This window comes from Camelus ferus, chromosome 8 (assembly GCF_009834535.1).
Source record: "Camelus ferus isolate YT-003-E chromosome 8, BCGSAC_Cfer_1.0, whole genome shotgun sequence".
Lineage (NCBI taxonomy): Eukaryota > Metazoa > Chordata > Mammalia > Artiodactyla > Camelidae > Camelus > Camelus ferus.
Genome location: NC_045703.1, coordinates 20,316,388 through 20,330,624, shown reverse-complemented (window position 1 = coordinate 20,330,624; position 14,237 = coordinate 20,316,388). Strand labels below are relative to the sequence as shown.

The window sequence follows — 14,237 nt, the reverse complement described above, 5'->3', positions numbered from 1 at the left end:
TTTTATTAGTACATTTAAATACTCCCCTGGCTTCATTAAGCTTCAAATGGCTTTATTCTTCATTCAGCAGCATTTGTGTTCAGCAAATTTGCCAAGCTGCCTTATAAATCTTCCTACAGCAGATGTTGAAATGCCTTTGGCGTAGAGGGTGACTCAGGTTTGGGGTAACAGTCCATGCTGCTTAAGTTTGGGGGATCTGTGACTTTTACAGCTACCACACCTCTATGGCCCTGGGCATCCCTCTTTGCCTCAGCCACGAAGGGACTGAAAAACAGTCCCAGGTGGACTAGTCAGATGTTCTCTGGAGGTGCCCACTGCTGCACGTCAACTACTACATTTGGAAGGTAATGTTGGTAGCAAAACATCATGAGTTAAGGGGACTCTTTAGGATTTACTCCTCCCCTTCTTCTGCTGGCACTGCAAATCCCGCAAAGACTGCCCCAGAAGTACCTTTGGCACTAAGCTTGTCTGACACCATCAACCTGACCTTCATATATGCAATTTAAGTAAATAATTCTAATCTCTCCATCTTAAAAGAGTCAAGTTAGAGGGAGATCTAACTCCCTAAAAGAATACTGTTAAACAGAACTTTCTGATACGATGTAAATATACTCCAACTATGGTAGCTGCTAGCCACATGTGGATATTGAAATGTAGTCAGTGTAACTGAGGAATTGAAGTTTTAATTTTATTTCATTGTAATTACTTTAAAAGCTCTGAAAAAAAACCCATTGTTCACATGCATATTTGTACAATCAATATTATTATGAAAAAAATTTGATTCTGAGAGAGAAGAATTTAGACTTTCAATAGGGAAATAATTTTTTTTTTAAAAGAATTCTGCTTGGTTTTAGGGGCTCTGAACTGTTATGTGTAGCATAAAGCATGTCCAGTTTTTTATTCTTTGGTTGGTTTCCTAATGGGTTTGAGAAAGTTCAGTAGATGCTCCTGGTAAAGGCCTGGGGAAACCTACAGGTGACTATACAACTCAGATCTGCACCCAGATTCATCTACTCTTGTGTGTTTGGACATCACCTCTATTTTCTTCTGAGTACAATATTCACAGTAATAATAGAAACATAGTTTGACAGTCCAGAGATTTTTTTTAAATTTTACTTAAAATTTTGGGAGAAAAAGCTGTTTTATAATGTGAAAAAATGTTGTTCTTGTCATATATCCTCTCACATTAAAACATTTATCCTCCTATGTATTATTTCATCCATCTCATCATTATTGCTGTAATTTTCACGTTATGGGTCATCAGACATTTCATAGGGTATGGGAAGAGGGCTTTCTTCTTTTTTTTTTTTGGTGTCGTGTGCATTGTTGTACACCCAGAGCCTAGAACAGTATCTGGCAAACGGTAGGCATCCCGTAAATATTTGTTGAATAAATGATTGAATTAAAGACAGTGTCTTTTTTTTAAAGCAGGGCTAGTGTCTGGTATCTTGTTGTTACTTTGATGTTTCTGTTTTGGCAGGAAATGAGACAACTAGACAAACATGAGCTTAACCAGATAACTGAAAACTGATTACTTTTCCGTGACTTAATTCAGCCCATGCGATTTCTCAAGCATCTGAAATCTGGTTGTAGTTTACTCAGAAATGTGGTGCTCATTGTGTGGGGAGGGATTTTTATCTCAGCTGGCATCTTTTCTTTTCATTTTACGACTAGGAGCCAAACCATGTTAAAGACAGGAAGAAATTAGCAACTGTTTAAGCAGAAGAGTTCATCAATGGGGCAAAGAAAGAAGTTAGTCCTGGGGTCACTCTGCCTCCTTTCCCTTGCTTGTTCATTGCTGGGGGTGCTCTGGTTAGTTAACAAGTGGAATTGATCAAGGTGGACCTGACACATTACATGATTTCCACTGTGTATAACTCAGCAACAAGGGGGATGATTGATCATTTTTCCATTTAGCTTAGGAGAATGTCCCATTTGTCACTTGCAATACTTTCAGTGGCTTCCCTCTGGAAGTTTATTCTGCAGACTGGCAGTAAAATTTGTGACAGACTTGAGGAGAGTGTTGCCAGCAAGAATTACCCAAACTATGTCCTCTGGGGACGGAGCATAAGCTCATGCCCACAAGAAGTAAAATCCTGGAATGACTGGGTCTCCTGCAGAGTTCCACGAACCACGTGGCAGGATTGAGTGCAGTAATAGTTGGTGAGAAAATACTTCCGTTCTGTTGAGGTTAAGTCTGAACCAATAGATTCTTTCAGTCAGAATGTAAGAGCTGTTTTTCTCTTTCAGTAGGCCTTAAAATGGTAAGTGGACAAGAGTGGAAAAGTTAATCTTAAAAAGGTAATTTTCCCAAGCATAGTAACTATATTACACTAAGAATTATAATGCAATTACTGTTCCTTTAGCTACACGAAAACCAAACCTTCAAGATTTGACTAATTTGGATGCTTTTAGGAGATTTATAGTTTCTGAATTACTATAAAAAGCACCAGCTAAGATTTTGCTTGATATAAAAATAGGTGTGGGTAGGAGCACCCAAAATGGTGAGAAGTCAAGTTAAAATTTCTTAGCAGGGTGGGTATAGCTCAGTGGTAGAGCATGTGCTTTGCATGTACAAGGCCCTGGGTTCAATCCCCAGTACCTCCACTGAAAAAAAAAATTACTATGAAGAAAATAAACCGTAAATTCAATGATCCTTAAAAAGAAATGTGTCTATCTTTTCCTGTTCCTCATGTCTGATATTTGGTTGACAAGTTCATCCCAGCCAACAAGAGACCCAGCCTTATTACAATGGGTCCAGTCCTTAATGCTTTTTTTCCCCTGCAGCACAATCCAAGAATCTTCATTTTTAAACTGTATTACATTTTTGTTTTTAAAAAATGATAACTGCCAAATTAGACACATTTGGTAAAGTGTACAATTCCTAAGGGTAGCGTTCAGTCCCTTTTGTATATATACTGCATTTTTCATATCCCAGAAAGTTCCCTCATGCCCCTCCCAGCCATTACCCCTACAAAGATAACTACTATTCAGACTTCCTTCATTTAGATTAATCTTGCTTATTCCTGAATCTGCATTTCTATAAAAACCCAAGAGATTCTTATGGACATTGAAGTTTGAGAAACACTGACTTGAGGTTTTGAGCATAAAGCAAAATAGAAATCTCTGATCCAGGTCCTTTAAATAAAACAAAGCACAAAATCCATGTGTGGAGATTGATCGAGAGGGGGGTGATCACAAATCAATATTTTCAATTTCATCATGAAAGCTCTGCAAGGAAATAAAATACAGCTTTGTGCCTGGACTAATACTGGTGCCAAATATCGGAGCAGTTCACCTGAAGCCAGACACCTACAAAGCCCTGTTATCATAAATAGACTGTGATGCTTCCTGGACTCCAAGTGCACCTTCATTTGCATGGGCAGAGAATTCAGATTCAGGTTATATTTTTTCCCTGTCAGCTGTGTTATATTTTCCTTCCTCATTTTAAATCTGTCATATGCAGCCTCGTGGGTAAACTTTATGGTTTACTGTCCTGTAATTTTAATACTGAATGCAATTTTACCACGTGGTAGGAGGTGGTACACCTTTCAGTGAATCCAAATCAAGCCTGTAAATATTAAGATAGGGATTTTCCATATCTACTTTTTACAGTTCACGAAATTTTATTTTTGAGTTGAATAAAGAAAATAATATTTTGCTCTTCTTTGGCCAACTTTCTCTATCTGTTTACCAATATCTTATAATACCATATGATTCTCCCAGAACATTGTCAACTGTCTTTTCTGACTCTTTGGGCCAACTGTTAGTGACTTCCTTGCTTGATAATCTATTCCTCTCTTCGCAGCTAGCAGGGACTACTCAATGCATTTAAATCTTCCCAAAACTTCCAAGAATTTCAGTCTAAGTCATTATTTTTAATTAAATGGGCATTTGGATAAGACTGCATTGAGTTTCTTTCATCTGCCGCTATGGATTGCAGTGCCCCCAGCCAGACTCCCAGGAACATCCATGGGGTCATGCTGTTTGATAATGTTTGTCAATGTCAATATAATGATTATCCAAATTTTTTCATTGTCTGTAGTCCCCATCACCATATTCTACAAAGAAAGTATAACTTAACTTAAGAATCAAGTCAAAGAGAAGTTCCCTCTCACCCTGACTGACTCCAACATAGTCCTTGTGATACATGCAAACGCTATGAGTCAGAGTATAGAATCTGTGCTGTCATGATGAGAGGGACTAAAAATATTGCACCAACAAATTACATTTTATTCTTACCAAACCCTGTAAAGCAAAACTATGACTTATGAGAAAGGAAATGGTTAACGTTAAATCCCATATTACACATTCATATAGGGTACCTATATATCTGTACCTACATATATATTTATACTCACTTTTGAAAGGCATGAGTTACATTATGATGCACAAAGTGAACTTGATTTGCTGTTAATGACACCAGCTCTTTGTTCGGTTGCACTGGGCTAAAATGAGGCAAGTTAGTATCAACAACTTTCCCAGAAACTAAAACTGACTTTGTATTTTCAAACATAAAATAATACAGGTGCATTATAAACATGTAGACAATTCAGAAAAGTAGAAAGAAGGGGAAAAGCACTTGTATTCACCCCCCCCCCAACAACAGCTCTCACCATAGTGCTGCATTCCCCCTAGGCTTTATCTGCCTGCAATTTTGACATGGTTGTGATCGCCTTGTAATCTACCAGCTTCATTTACTATTTTACCATGATCCTCTCCATGTTACTGAAACACTTCATAGACACAATTTTTAATAATTACATACTTTATTGTGTGGCTATAACATGGTTTAATATACCATCTGTCTAATGTCGAGCAATTAGCCTGTTTCAAATTTTACGCTGCTGTAAATAAAACTATGATGGGTATCCATACTCATAAGACCTTTATTTTTCTGATTATTTCCTTAGGATGGTTACCCAGAAGAATTAATGCAGGGCAAAGGGAATTATCACCGGGAGGGAACATACTACAAATTTTTTTCCCAAAGAGTTACACCCAATAACACATTCATGAGCAAAGCATCCTTTCTGTTTATATCATTGAATCAGCCCTTAAAACCCTGCATTAGCAAGCTCCTGTCTAGAACCGTTTTAATGAAATTGATTTCACCGTCCTCAGTGTCTAGGCTTGTCTAACAAAGAAACTAGATGGAGAAAAGGGAAGAAAAATAAAGGTAGGAAAGAAGGGAGGGAGGGAGGAAGGAAGAAAAAGAGGGAAGAAAAGCAAATGGAAAGGGAGAAAGACAGGCATGTAGGGAGGCAGGACTTTATAAAGGAAACTGAATCTGTTGAGTTTCTTCAGCCCAAGTGACAGCCTTTCACACAAGCTAGTTCTTCTCAGTCTCCTTTTGATTCCTGATTGGGGACTTATACATACAACGGGTTCCAAATCCTCTCCTTCCTAAACAACACTCTTTGGAACCCTAAACTTACAAAAATAGAAATAGATGTAAAATTAGCCCTCTTTCTCTTTTTGCCAGACCTCGTGAGTTTTCATGCACATCATCTCATTTGATTCTCCAGTGGATCGTTGTGAAATAGATATTATTACTCTAAATCTACAAATGAAAAATAAACTCAGAGAGGTTTAGTGGCTTCTCCTGTCAGCTGGTAAGTGGCAAGGCCAGGTCCCAGTGTCAAGGTTTGTGACTCCAATTTTACTCCACTCCAGGCTTCTTGATTTCTGCTCAATTATCTGATTCCTCTCACCGGCATTGTGCTGGCATTCTTGGATTTCTGCCTGAGCTTTGCTTCTTTAGTCTGGGCTTCTTGCTTAATTCCTTCAAATTGCTCCTGCCCACATCTCAACCCATCAATCTGCCAACTTTGTATTACCAAAGAGTGTGTTCATTTAAGAAAACTTCCTTTTGGTGTGTTTTAGACAATGAGGAGACTTTATTAGAGTATCCAGTGTAGGTATTTCCCCTTGAATGTAACCATGGCTTTCTGTCCACGTAAAGGCCTGACGTCTCCCTCGGCCAGTAGTTGCTTGTATACCTCCGTCACCACGCTGGGTGCAGGAGCACAGGTGTTCTTCAGTAAATTCCCCACATTGATCCAGCGCGGGGGAATAATACTGCTCATTATTTACTAACCTCATGACTCATCTTCCTGGACACACAGATTACATTTCCCAGAAAGCTGCATTCTGGCTGTTGAATGTAAGTGAAAGTCCTATGTGCCACTTCCCGTCCTGGAAAAAAATTTGCCAGTGCAGTCAATCTTGCACATTCATTTCCTCTCACTGGCTTGAAGCAGACCTTCGAAGGCACATATTAGAGATGGTGGAGGCACAGATGGAGAGAACCTGGGTTCCTGAATTATTGCTTGAAAGACAGCCATCTACTAACAAGGAAACCCATTTGGGACTTCATATGAGCAAATAATAAATGCCTTTCTTATTTGTCTTATGGTGTATTTGGGGGTTTTTGTTTCACCAGTTAGCCTACTCTGACTAGTATAGCCAAGAACATCTCTGCATAAGAACAAGGCTAAATGAGGAGTAGCTCTCTGGTGTCATGGTTTGACTGTATGGCAGGTTAAAGAGACTCATTTTTAATGGGAATTTTCACAGAGTTTGTGTATATGAATTCACATTTGTGTGTGTGTGTGAGCGCGAATACTGTTTAGGAGCTAGAACCCACACACTTCCTGCAAGCTTTGATCTGTAACACAAAGCCCTGCATTTCAGCTTTGTTTTTTTTTTTAAACTGTACAATCAGTGATTTTTAATACATTTGCAAAGTTATGCAACCGTCACTACAATCTAATTCCAGAAAATTTCCATGGTGCCAAAAAGAAGCTATTCCCATGTCTGCTTTGCTTTTTAAAATGGCATGTAGTTGCACTGCACTGAACAGAATCTTATCCCAGGGTTGGAAGGGGGCAGATCCTTGTGAAAGTAAGTTCTCATAACCCAGTCCACAGAAGCATTCCTAGGGCAGTACCAGCTGTCTCCAAGGAAACCCACATGACCACCATTAGGTAGGAGTGCTAAGGCAGAAAAGCCAGCTACCTCTGCCAGTAGCGAGTGTCATGAGCCTGACGGGTCATTCTTCAGGCTGTTGAAGATGTGATGAAGGATTAATTAAGAGGTCTTGGTGCCGTATGAGATTTGAGCAGGATTTACAAGTGTGTGAGAAGCAGAAAAGGAAATTACTTTCAGTGTTGAAATCCAGCAGATTAGAAGATTCAGGGGTCCATTAACTAAGGAAGTCAGAGAAGGACGCACTTGTTCCAAGAGGAGGGCAGTGGGTTCTGCTGTGGTGGTGTTGATCGTGAGGCCAGGAGCCACTCTTGTTTCAGTCACGTTGTGTTTTCTCTCCCCTCCTTAGGCCCATCCATCCTCAGCCAGAATTGCCTCCCCGCTGCCTTTGACGTGTGCTTTATCACACCACTCAGAGATCCTACCTGCATTTCTAAGCATGAACATCTTTTGGAGATGCCGTTTCAGAAATTGAATTTTTAAAAAAATGTTATTGAAGTGTAGCTGATTTGCAATCTTAGTTTCAGGTGTACAACAAAGTGATTCAGTTACACATATACATATATATATATATATATATTTTTTTTCTAATCAGATTCTTTTCTGTTATATTTTTTTTTACAAGAAATTGAATGTTCCCTGCACTGTACAGTAGGTCCTTAATGTTTATCTATTTTATTTATAGTAATGTGTCTGTTAATCCCCACAGAAGTTGAATTTATTTTTTAAAAGAGCAAAGTATAATTTATCCCTGTTTTATTAATGCCATCCTCTTTTTAAAAACCAAAAAAGCTCTAATCCTATATCTTTCTGGTTCTTGGGCTGTAGCAAAGTCTACATCATTTCTGTCTTGGTTGGGCTATAATACATTTCCAGGTTTATTTGATTCACCAGTTAGTCTGCCCTTCTGAAGACAACCACGAACATTTCTGCTCAGCAACACTGCTGATTAAAGAACACTTAAAGGTCAAAGTCAACACTCATGAGATATTCACCCAAGTAATCCCACCATCACTTATGCTGAGTTATGGGAAGAAACAAGCCCTCGTGGCTCTGGATAAATGAAAAACTCATTTAAAGAGTCATTTTAGTTTCTTAAGTTTTAACTCAAAATATTCCTGAGAAATCCTACCTCTGAGCTTCTTCTCTCCAGCAGCCTGTGACTTTGATCCTCTTCAATCACCCTGTTCCCTGAGCCACCATGGCCTGAAACACCCTCATGTCCCACTCTGATCACAGCCCTCATCTTTCCCAAAATCTCACTCCATTGCTCCCGATACATTTTATCTTTGAATTCACTTCTGTTTCCAGTGTTCTGACCATCTCTGTTTTTTCACAGGTGGTCACGCACTCCCCCACCCCATCCCCAGCCACTTCCCTGTCCATGTTCCCTCCAATCAAGTCTAGATTTTGTGGCACACCATCTCAGCAGATTTCTTGTCAGAATCAATCCCCTCTGCTCCAGCCCGGCTAATTGAAGATCTTCCTCAACTATCATTTGCCTTCTCTGCTCCTATGCCTGGACTCCTAACAACTAATGCAGAACATCATGCTAAAAATATACTACCTCTCCCCTCTGCTAAGCTCCTGCATGGCTGAACCACCCTTTGGGAAGCTGTCCTTCCCATTCCCTTCTGTGGCTGTCCCTAGCGTTCACCATTCTCTTCAGACATCCTATCCCGTCCCTAGCCTCTTCTCCCTCGCTAGACATTTCCTCATAGTTCAAAGGGGAAAAAGAATATCTATCAGGAACAATCTTTCTCACATTCCTTTCCCCACAGAAGTGTACTTACCTATAACTGTGCTGCCTTTTTCTCACGTCCTAGAGGAAGAAATACCTAAGGCTGGTCCCTTTATCTATTCTTGAGATCCTATCTGCTCTCCATTATTCAAGGTCTTTATACTCTCAATTATCTCTTCTTTTTCCTGTGTCATTAACCTTCTCTCCATTGGATGCTTCCTTACCACCATATTGAAATGTTCACATTTCTCCCACCTTAATAAAAAGCCTGCCCTTGACCTATTCTGACTCCTCCCTTCCTGTCAAGAGTTGTTTATGCTTCCTGTCTACACATCCTCCTTTGTATCCCTCAACCTTTGACAATCTGCTGCTACTTCAGCTACACGAGTGAAATTACTCTTGCTAAGATCATTTCAGTGACCTCCAGGTTTCTGAATTTAAAGGCCAGTTTTTCATTCTCTTAGTTGGCTTCCCTGCAGTATTTAATGCTCTTGGCCGATTCCGTCGTCTTCAAGTGCTCACTTCTGGATTCTAGAATAACAATCTCTCTTGCTTCTCTTGCTTTTCTAACCAGTCTTTCTCAGCTTCCTGGACTCTGCTTCCTTTGTGTATTTTTAAATGTTTAAAAACAAAACAGAGAATACTATGTTTGGTCCTCTTCTCCCTCTTTACTGAGTGAATTGCTCAGTCACAGATCTGAAGTCTACTACCACTGCTTCAGCTCAGGGGATTCCAATATAATGCTGGGATTGGGAACCACTGACTAGCAGGATGAAGTTCATCATGACTCTTCAACATGACTCCCAGCTCCTTCATGACCTGGCCGTCCTCCAGCATCCTGTGACCTCTCCGTTCTTTATGTCCTAAGCTCCAGGGGGGAAAAAAAGGTGAACAGAAATAGCTATTATTTACTGAGATCTTACCATATACAGTGTAGCTGAGTGTTTAAGAGCTCAAACTTGGAAACCGAGAAGCCTAAGTTCAAATCCTGGTTTTGGCCCTTGGTAGCTATGGAACCATGAACTGATGAAAAAGATCCCTTTGTACCTTAGCTTTCTCATTTGCAAAATAGAAATTATAGAGCATTGTGAATATCTGTAACGTGGTTGGAACTGAGGCTGGCATGTAGCAAGTATTCAACAAATGTTAATGGCTACATGGTCTTTACATCAGGTAGTTTGCAAACAATGGCTTATCCCAGGACTGAATGACATTCTGAATATCAGCTCCCTAAAGTTCAAGTCAGAAACTTGCTTTTCCCAAGCCTCTTTTGAAGATAGGCATGTGATAAAGCCATCACACAAGACTTTGATTTCGAAGAGAGCAATGTGAGAGCAGAGGTACCATGTAGAATCCTTTTTTTTTTTTTTTTTTTTTTTTTTTGATGAGCATGAACAGTAGAAAGTGCATGGTTTTAAAGAGTGAAGGAGATTCCAGTGTTTAATGTCCTGTACACAGCGTGGTATCTGTGCCCAGAGGTGGCGGTGGGGACTTCGCTGTGTATCGTGGGCATTTTACCTGGCTGGGTGTCCTTAATGGTCCATGTCTGCAGCCCTCTCAGAGACTCTGTGGACTATCCAGAAAAACCTTTAATGACTTACTCTCCTGCTTAAACTAAATAGAGTACATCTATTGTTGGCAACTAATAACCCCAGTGGTTATTCCACTATTGAGGAAGAGGTACATCAGTATTTGTTCATTTTTAAATGGTTTCTGTTGCCTCTAAACAAACAAAATGCCACAAGGCTTGCCTGATGGCTCTGATGTCTGATCTGCATCTCCAGAGGTTGGAACTCTGCCACTTCTGTTTCACAGACTCCCTTGCCAGGTGGCTGCAAGCTAGTCCTGTCAACAAGAGGCAGTGGCAGGAGATGTGAGGTGGCAGGAAGGGATCAGCCAATTTTTTTCCTTTTCTGCTTCTGGCAGCGTCCCAGGCAGTAGCATCAGCAGTCAAGTGCCTGTGGACTTCACACTCCCTGCTCTAAAAGCATGGCTTCAGACATGGTGGCAGGAGGTGAACTCTAGCAGCCTTAGATGTGTTTCCAGAGGAACCTATGGTGGGGCAGGTGACTCCCAGCTCCTAGACTCCTAGTCTCCACAGGGTAGTGCCTCTTGTGGCCCCAGTGGCCCCGCAGCATCAGTGGTTGCTCTGGTAAACCTAGCTATGGTGAGTGTGGGTCTGGTGACACCATTTCCCCTTTTCTCCCAGACTTGATGTGAAAGTGGCTTCATGGCATCATCTACCTATGGATAACTGCATCACCTTTTTGCACCTCCAGTCTTGCTGACACCTTTTATAACCAGTTCACTGTATTAAGACCCCTTTTTTAAAAATACCTAGAGGGGTGTCTCTTTCCATGGCTCACACAAGAACCAAAGGATATGAAATTGTTTCTGAATTCTTGGCCACTTTATTGTTTGTGATTATACTTACTCAAGAGAAAACTGTTTTTTAAGTGGTTCTTGAATAATCCTTAATTGAATTGGAGTGCTAATCCTATACCATGTATGTAGCTTGAATATAATTCATACAATATGATTTATAAGGTTTATAAAGGCTTTGATTTCATCACCTAATAAGAGTAGAAGACACACTGGGTTCACAACTTGACTTTGGCACTTGCCTGCGATGTGAACTTAAGCAAGTCACTTACTTTCTCTCTGCCTGTCTTTTAGTCTGTAAAATGGAGATAACTTTCGTCCAGTTGCATGATTGCTCTGACAAGTACCACATCAGTACCTATAAAGTACTCAGGGCAGTGCCTGACCCATTGTTCTCGCTCAGTAGTTGGTAAGTGTGTTGTTATGGTTATAGCTACGGTTATTATGCTGCTTTTTCCTGAAGCAAAGAGAAACAAGCCAGAATCTTAAAATAATCCAAACCAATGATATCATCTTAAACCTAAAGTAAAAATAGTCTAGTCTTTCAAAATCTTTGAAAAAAAATTATTTGAACCAAAAAAATTTCTACTCACCTTGTATATGACTTTTTAAAAAATTTTTATTTTAATTTAATTTTTAATGGAGGTACTGAAGATTGAAACTAGGACCTCATGCGTGCTAAGCATGTGTTCTACCACTGAGCTATACCCATCCTCCCCTTATCTTGTATATTTATTAATGTCACTTCCTATGTAACATACACCTCTTAGAGTGGTCTCAACTCTTTGAAAACTCTAATATTCAATAACCAAGAGAGTGCCAGGAATTAAAAAATCTGTCTAGATGAAATGCATTCAGTGCCTCCTGAAAAATCCATGTTCCCACAAGAATAGATGAGGAAAAGTGTACCTCAAATGTTTTGTTCTCATTAGTCCTTCTTGATTTATTTTATTTTTGGTCTGAAGACAAATTGCTTATTTTCTTTAGTTCAACTCAAGAGCATCAGAGACAGCAAGTATATTTATTGTGCACCTACTGTGTGCCTGGCATTGTTGGGGACACGTGGGAGGGTACAGTGAACAAGAGAGACAGCCTCTGCTCTCATGAAGCTTCAAGTCAGCGTGATTTTTAAAAAAGAGACAGTGCTATTTTAGAAATTGTTGGTATTGTCTGCATTCATCTTATAACAGTGTATGTTAAACTAAAATCGGCATTTTAAAGTTTAAATTTAAGTAACAACTATTAAATTCTGGAATCAGGGGTAAAATTAGATCTCTTTGTATATGTTTTTGTTAATTTTTTAATGTTATCAGGTACCTACTCTGTGCTAGAAAATGTGTATTTTTAGTCCAGGTACTAATTATCTTTTTTCAGAGACGTTTCTCTACATAAAATTAGAAAACAGAATGCTGTTATCCTTATGAATCTTATTGAGCAGTTTTAATAAATGGCTTTTAAAATTTTTGCTGGAAGTTGAATGTATTAGTCTCAAATTTTGGACCCATGGAGCATTAAAAAAAAGTTCTAGACAATTTTTACTAGAAATTCTTCAAGGCAAAACATAGCTTTTTCTTCAAGAAGAAAGTATATATCACATGTTTCAATATGCATAGCTTTTTTTTTAGTGAACTTGGAATAAACTAAATATTGACAAATTCATATCTTTAAAACCAGTTATGAATCCAATTAATGAAAGTCCCTTACTTCCAACATGTCTCCCATAGTATGACGTCTAATACCTGATAGACAGATGCATCGTTAATAATAACAGCTGTGAAACATCACACTCATCCAGGTGGCAATCTACCCCGTTAAATTAAGAAATACTTATATTCCTCATAATGGCATCATAGGAAAAACTATATTCTTTTATTCTATACAGTTGGCAAAAAGGAGATATTTTAAACATGGTGTATTATATAATAGTAGCTAATAGTTATTGATTGCTTACTTAATAAAGCACTTTATTCATATCAAGTCCTTTTTAGTCCTAATAAGGCTCAAAAATTGAGTACTATTATCCCCATTTTATAGCTGAGGAAGCTGAGACACAGAGGGTTAAGTAGCTCACCCCAGGGACACATGCATCATAGTAAGAGGTAGAGCAGGGGGTTTGTACCCGGTGTGGTCTGGGTCAGGGTCCTGTTCTTGGCCCCCACACCATCCTCTCAGATACCAGCCTCCTTCCCGAAAGACTTTGCTGCTGTCAGCAAAAAAGAGTTTTTCTTTCTTTTTTTTTTTTAATCCTAAGAAAAATGTTCAAAACTATGACTTGCTTCTCTCTCATATCAAGTAATCATGGTTCTGATGTTGTGGGCATTGATTTAGATGCCTCTTTTTATCTCCAGGTTCTTTAGAAGCACCTATCATTGTAATACTTATGCCTTCAGACAAATATATGAAACATGCTTAAAAAGAGAGAAAATTTCCCCAGGTCTCTATTACATTTTAATAGTACAAGGAATAATGCAGGGGACAGGTAATGGAACAAGGCAAGGAATCATGGAAGGAAACTTTAATATATTTTTGGCTGAATCACCAGACCGTAATTCAGACCTTGGCTATCCTGGCTTAGATTTCTGAGTCTTGAACCAAAAAGACAGAGAAGTAATAATGATGCTGAGGTTCAATAGTATAAACCCTGTGGTATACATCTAATCTGTGCATTGTCACAGATTCATAGAGGACCATCCTACGTGGTAAAGTGTTTTAATTAGGTTTTCTTGTACTTCCAGTAACGACGGTCCTCGGATAAGATACCCAGTGAATCTGCTTTATAATGAATTCCACAGTAGAGAACAATCAGAGCACTGTTAAAGCAAGAATCTAGATTGTTTACATAGTAGATACAACTTCATAAATTATTTACTGGAACAGAAATGCCATGTGTAAGGATACTGGAGACTCATCAAGATAAAGTCTGACTCTAGGTTCCCATGTTTTCACATTCGTTTGGGCATAAGTGCCTTACTTCCCTAGTTTATTTACTTGTATGTAGTTTAATTTAACGGTTGTACTTTGATTGGGTTCTGTTTTCTCCAGGTCAGGAGTGTGATGGAGACACGTTCAGCTCCGTTGTCAGGCGTCGTCCTTATTAATGATGATGGAAGTTCAATAAATTAGA

At 39.1% G+C, this 14,237-nt stretch overlaps 1 non-coding gene across 1 annotated transcript; it reads left to right on the top strand.

Moving 5' to 3' along the window:
- The first annotated feature begins 2,535 nt into the window (after positions 1–2,535).
- TRNAA-UGC lies at positions 2,536–2,607 on the top strand. Its single transcript has one exon. It is a non-coding gene; the product is annotated as a tRNA-Ala (tRNA).
- The last annotated feature ends 11,630 nt before the right edge of the window (positions 2,608–14,237 follow it).